The sequence below is a fragment of the Canis lupus genome, unplaced genomic scaffold (assembly GCF_011100685.1).
Source record: "Canis lupus familiaris isolate Mischka breed German Shepherd unplaced genomic scaffold, alternate assembly UU_Cfam_GSD_1.0 chrUn_S1586H1776, whole genome shotgun sequence".
NCBI lineage: Eukaryota > Metazoa > Chordata > Mammalia > Carnivora > Canidae > Canis > Canis lupus.
The window spans coordinates 26,832-33,026 of record NW_023330426.1 but is presented as its reverse complement, the minus strand read 5'-3'; the positions used below and the strand labels follow the sequence as shown (position 1 = coordinate 33,026).

Genomic DNA, 6,195 nt, shown 5'->3' with positions numbered 1-6,195 from the left:
GCCTGGCAGCAGGCGTCCGAACACAGCCGTCTCGGGACACAGGCTGCCTTCCCAGACAGCCTCTCCTCTTGCAGAGGTTTGAAGACCACTCACGCGCTGCGTCTGCGAGGAGTTTAACTGCTGGGCTGGCCCCGAGGGCCGGCAGAGGCCCTGGAGCTCCTGGCAAGCGGCCCGAGGCAAAGGGAAACGCCGCCTCGTCCCCTTGCCTCCTGAGCTTGGCGAAAACCCCCGGGAGGCCGGCAACGGCCGGCACAGGCTCTCAGCCCGTCGACATCGCCTCGCTGAGCGAAGGGCCGATGGCTGCAGCACCGCCCGTGGCCAGGTCCTCTGGCAAGACCGTGCGTCCCCTCACTTCACACGCGCAAGTCCCCAGCTTCTGCCTTCGGCCGCGGCGGTCTCGGGCCAGACGCCAACGTGGAGGAGCTGCCGCTTGCAACATCCACTCGGATGCAGGCTTCCGGGCGTACGACTGACCCACGAGACCTTCACTCACCAGGCCTCTACCTGCACGCAACCCCCGGGGCCGTCACGTCCTTTCTGACAGGAGACCACAAAGCAGTGGTGGCTGCGCACTGCTGTGGCCTCAGGGGCACCTCGGACAAGACGCCGCCCCGCCCGGGAGGACACGGACCAGGCAGCACCTCTGCGTGCCGGGAAACCTCCACTCCATCCCGCTCAGGAGCACGGGTTCCGGGTCCCGGCTCTCCAGGTCCCACTCGGACGTCTGACACTTCTTTGTCCCGTGGCCCAAGCAAAGTCCTCTCAGACCCTCAGCTGCCAGCACGGCGGCGCGGGGCCTGGTTGCACACCTGGCCCCCGAAGAGAAACTGAAACGAGACGGAGGAGCGCCTCAGGACAACTCGTGGTCCACGGCACAGCAGCTCTCATTGCTCGTCCCCTCCCCACGTTTCAAACGTGCAAAAGGCCAAGGTCCACACGGACACACGGAGGCTCCCACACCCGCAGTACACCAGGGGGTCCCGCCATCCCCCTGCGCACAGACACGATGCACGCGCGCGTTTGAGAAACAACCCGACAGCTCAAGGGAGACGGCTTACCGTGCCACGGGCAATCCGCAGGGCCTTCGGCCATCCTGTAGCTGGAGGCACCACAGTAGGCGACGTGAGTCTTCCCATCATTCTAGGAGACCTCGGGGAGCATGGCGTACCCCTGCCGAGCCCTGCCCAGCCCTGCCGCCAACTGGCGGTGTGGCCTGAAGAAAATCAGGTGTTTGCGATCCTCGGTTCCCTTCTTGCAAGATGGTCACACGCTCATACCTTGCCCAGGCTCTGAAGCTGCAACGAGATGACAACTATCAGCATTACTCTGATGCCTGGTCCACCACACCCTAGCTCCCGCTACTTGGCACGTGACCAGACTCCAGACTCGGGGGAGAGCTCTCAACAGGGGACTGAGCTAAGCCCTAGCGGTCAAACTGCAATGGCCAACAGCGGCGGCACTGTTAAGAGCCCAGCGTCTTCTCAGAACTATACCATACATGCAGGGGCGGCTGGCCCCCACATGCCCACGGACCTGGAATGCATATCAGGAACCTGAGAATTCCCACCGGAATATTAGAAGAAAAAAAAAAAAGGGAGAGAGTGAGGGAGAGAGAGACAGAGGCAGAGAGAGAGAGAATGAGCGAGAGGCAAAGACAGAGACAGACAGAGAGAGAAAAGAACAGACGGTGTCCGCTGGTCCAGCCTCCAATACACACGACCGTTGTATTGGCTTCCCTGGAACTTAACACACCAGAGGACCGCTGGTTCCCACAGGGAGGCCCCTGTCACGACCACCCCGTGCTTCGGTACTGGGAGAGAGATGGCAAAACCTTCAGCCCACCTACCCCGACCTACCTAATCAGAAGGACGGAGGGATGGCTGGAGGCAACGTGGTTCTGCGAGAAGCCCTCCCAGGAGGCCTCGAGAGCCGAAGTTGGAGAAAACTACTCTCTGCATCGCTTCCTTTTGGGAATCTCAACATTCAACCCGCACGAGATTCGGCTTCAACGTTCCACTTTTTGAAGAAGGGCATCAGAAATGCCTTGATCAGGCCAGCACAAAGGGAGCAGGCTGCTAAAGAGGCCAGGACACCAAATTCAGAAGAGGCATGGCATGTACACGAACGGAACGGGGATAGCAGATACACGAAAGAAGGGTCGTTTGCATCAGCAAAGCCAGCAAGCGCAGCTGCTCTTCCTGAAGACTGTGGGTTCCGCTGCCACAGGGAACATGGGGACGGGGCGAAGGGACTGCCAAGTGCGCACGTGCTCACATATGCCCGGTGGGCACACCAGGTGAGGCACGGCCCACGGGACTGCCCCAGGAGCCCTGCACTCCACAGATCACTCTGCAGGGGGCAATCGGCCTGCTGAAAGGGGGCTAGGCCGTAGCTCTCGTAGCTTCACGTCAGATAGTCCAACAATATGGATGGAATTAGGATACCAGGTGTGGAAAACAAGGGATTACTGCAGAGCAAAGCCAAGGAGAAAAGGCATGGTTTCCAAACATTTTGCTTTCATCGGACACTGTTGCCTGCCAGCCTGTTTCGGAAAGAGGTCCAGGCAGCAGGCTCACGAAAGAGATTCCAACAGTATCAATGGATATGGTTTCCAAACGCAGGACACCAAAGGAGTCTGGAGCCCCAAAGGCAGGGGAGCATGCGGGCCCTCCCGGAAACCTGGTTTCATCCGCCACAGCGAACAGGGGGACGTGGAGAAAAGCCCTGAACGTAGGTCCACTGGTATTCTCACATCATCGCTGGTTGGCGGCTGGTCAGCAGGATCCAGGGGACTCCCGAGGAGGCAACAGAAAGAGCGACAGATGAGGCTGTTGTGAGAAATCAGCCTGCTTCGGAAAGAGGGCCCCGAGGCAGGCTCACGAGACCGATTTCAACAATATCAACGGAATTAGCATTCCAAAAAGAAGAAACCAAAGGACTCTGGGGCACCCAAGCCAAGGAGACCAGGCGGGGTTTCCCAGAACTCTGCTTTCATCAGCCACAGCGAACCTAGGCATAAGGAGACATGCCCTGAACGTAGGTACACTCGTCTTCTTACATCATTCCTGGTGGGATGGCTGGTCGGCAGGACCCACGGGACTTCCCAGGGGCACTAGAACGGGCCACAGTTCAGGCTGGGGCCAGGGAAAAGCCTGAGTACGAAGACGACAGGGAGCGGGCTCATGAGAGAGATTTCAACAATATCAATGGAATTAGGTTTCCACAGAAAAAAGCAAAAGAATCTGAAGCACCAAATCCAAGGAGAGCGCACAAGCTTTCCTAGACCTCTGTTTTCATCGGCCACAGTGAACTCGGGGATGGGGAGAAATGCCCTGACTGTACGGACAAGTTCATTTTCACATCATCCGTGGTGGGATGGCTGGTCAGCAGGACCCACGGGACTCCCCAGGAGGCACTGGAACGTCCCACAGATCAGGCTGGGGCTAGTAAGCAGCCTGCTCCCCAAGAGGGCCGGCATCAGCTCAAGAGAGGCTTTTCAACAATAGGCATGGATTTAGGATTCCAAACGGAAGGATCAAAAGGACTCTGGAGCACCAAAACCAAGGAGAGCATGAGAGCTTTCACCCAACTCTTGTTTCACGGGCCACAGCGAGCTGGGGGATGGGGGAAAATACCCTGAACGTAGGTACACTGGAATTGTCACATCATCCCTGGCGGGAAGGCTGGTGAGCAGGCCCCACTGGACTCCCCTGGGCGCACCAGAACGACCCACATACCAGGCAGGGACAGCAATCAGCTTCCTTCTGAACGAGGGCCCAGCAGCAGGCTCATGAGTGAGACTTCAACAATATCAATTGAATTAGGTTTCCAGACACAGGAAACCCAAAGGCTCTGGACCGACAGAGCCATGGAGAACACTCGGGTTATCCAATACACAATACACTGCTTCTACGGGACACAGTGACCCTGGGGGTAGGGAGAAATGCCCTGAACTGGGTACCCAAGTATTCTACCATCATCCCTGGTGGGATGGCTGGTGAGCAGGACCCACGGGACTCCCCCGGAGACAATGGACAGGCCCGTAGATCAGGCTTCGTCCAAGAATCAGCCAGGTTCTGAACGAAGGGACCAGGAGGCTCAGGAGATCGATTTCAACAATACCAATGGAATTATCATTCCAAACAGAGGAAACCAAAGGACTCTGGGGCACCCAAGCCAGGGAGAGCGTGCAGGCTTTCCCAGAACTCTGGTTTCACGGGCCACGGCGAGCAGGGGAACGGGGGTTAATACCCTGAACGTAGGTACACTAGAATTGTCACATCATCCCTGGTTGGTGGCTGGTCAGCAGGACACATGGGCCTCCCAAGGAGGCCACAGAAAGACCCACAGATCAGGCTGTTGTGAGTACTCAGCCTGCTTCGGAAAGAGGGCCCCGCAGCAGGCTCACGAGAGAGATTTCAACAATATCAAAGGAATGAGTTTTCCAAACAGAAGAAACCAAAGGACTCCTGAGAACCACAGCCAAGGGGAGCGTGCGAGCTTTCCCTATACCTTGGTTTCTTCAGCCACAGCGAACCTGGGAATGAGGAGACATGCCCTGAACGTAGGTACACTCGACTTGTTACATCATCCCTGGTGGGATGGCTGTTCGGCAGGACCCACGGGATTTCACAGGGGCACTAGAACGGCCACAGATCAGGCTGGGGCCAGGGAAAAGCCTGAGTACGATGAGGGCAGTGAGCGGGCTCATGAGAGAGACTTCAACAATATCAATGGAATTAGGATTCCAAACACAGGAAAGCAAAAGAGTCTGAAGCACCAAATCCAAGGACAGCACGCAAGCTTTCCTTGACCTCTGTTTTCATCGGCCACAGTGAACTCGGCGACGGAGAGAAATGCCCTGACTGTCCGGACAAGTTCATTCTCATTATACCCCTGGTGGGTTGGCTGGTCAGCAGGACCCACGGGACTTCCCAGAAGGCACTGGAACGTCCCACAGATCAGGCTGGGGCAAGGAATCAGCCTGCTTCTAAAGCGGGCCCGCATCAGGCTCACGAGAGGGACTTCAAGAATAGGCATGGTTTTAGGATTCTAAACAGTAGAAACAAAAGGCTCTGGACACCACTGCTAAGGAGCATGCGAGCTTTCACCCAACTCAGTTTCAAGGGGCCAGGGTGAGCAGGGGGACGGGGGGACATATCCTGAACGTAGATACACTAGAATTGTCACAAAATCCCCGGTGGGAAGTATTGTGAGCAAGCCTCACTGGACTCCCCTGGGGGCACTGGAACATCCCACATACCAGGCAGGGACAGCAATCAGCCTCCTTCCCAAAGAGGGCCAAGCAGCAGGCTCATGAGTGACACTTCAACAATATCAATTGAATTAGGTTTCCAAACACAGGAAACCCAAAGGCTCTGGACCACCAGAGCCACGGAGAACAATCGAGTGATCCAATACCCTGCTTCTACTGGCCACAGTGAACCTGGGGGTAGGGAGAAATGCCCTGAACTAGGATCCCAAGGATTCTCCCATCATCCGTGGTGGGATGGCTGGTGAGCAGGCCCCACGGGACTCCCCAGGAGACAATGGACCGGCCCGTAGATCAGGCTTCGTCCAAGAATCAGCCTGCTTCGGAAAGAAGGCCTGTCTGGAGGAGGCTCAGGAGATCGATTTCAACAATACCAATGGAATTATCATTCCAAACAGAGGAAACCAAAGGACTCTGGGGCACCCAAGCCAAGGAGAGCGTGCGAGCTTTCCCAGAACTCTGGTTTCACGGGCCACAGCGAGCAGTGGAATGGGGGGTAATACCCTGAACGTAGGCACACTAGAATTGTCACATCATCCCTGGTTGGTGGCTGGTCAGCGGGACACATGGGCCTCCCAAGGAGGCCACGGAAAGACCCACAGATCAGGCTATTGTGAGTACTCAGCCTGCGTCGGAAAGAGGGCCCTGCAGCAGGCTCACGAGAGAGATTTCAACAGTATCAACGGAATCAGTTTTCCAAAGAGAAGAAACCAAAGGATTCCTGAGCACCACAGCCAAGGAGAGCATGAGAGCTTTCCCTATACCTTGGTTTCTTCAGCCACAGCGAACCTAGGATAAGGAGACATGCCCTGAACGTAGGTACACTCGACTTGCTACATCATCCCTGGTGGGATGGCTCGTCGGCAGGACCCACGGGACTCCCTAGGGGCACTAGAATGGCCACAGATCAGGCTGGGGCCAGG

General features: G+C 56.8%; 1 long non-coding RNA gene across 1 annotated transcript; it reads right to left on the bottom strand.

Annotated features, from left to right (window-relative positions):
* Window positions 1-236: 236 nt before the first annotated feature.
* On the bottom strand, window positions 237-4,106 carry LOC119868186. Its single transcript, XR_005386834.1, has 3 exons — window positions 1,857-4,106; window positions 1,059-1,295; window positions 237-827 (listed from the first exon to the last, which is right to left on the bottom strand). It is a non-coding gene; the product is annotated as an uncharacterized LOC119868186 (long non-coding RNA).
* Between the last annotated feature and the right edge of the window lie 2,089 nt (window positions 4,107-6,195).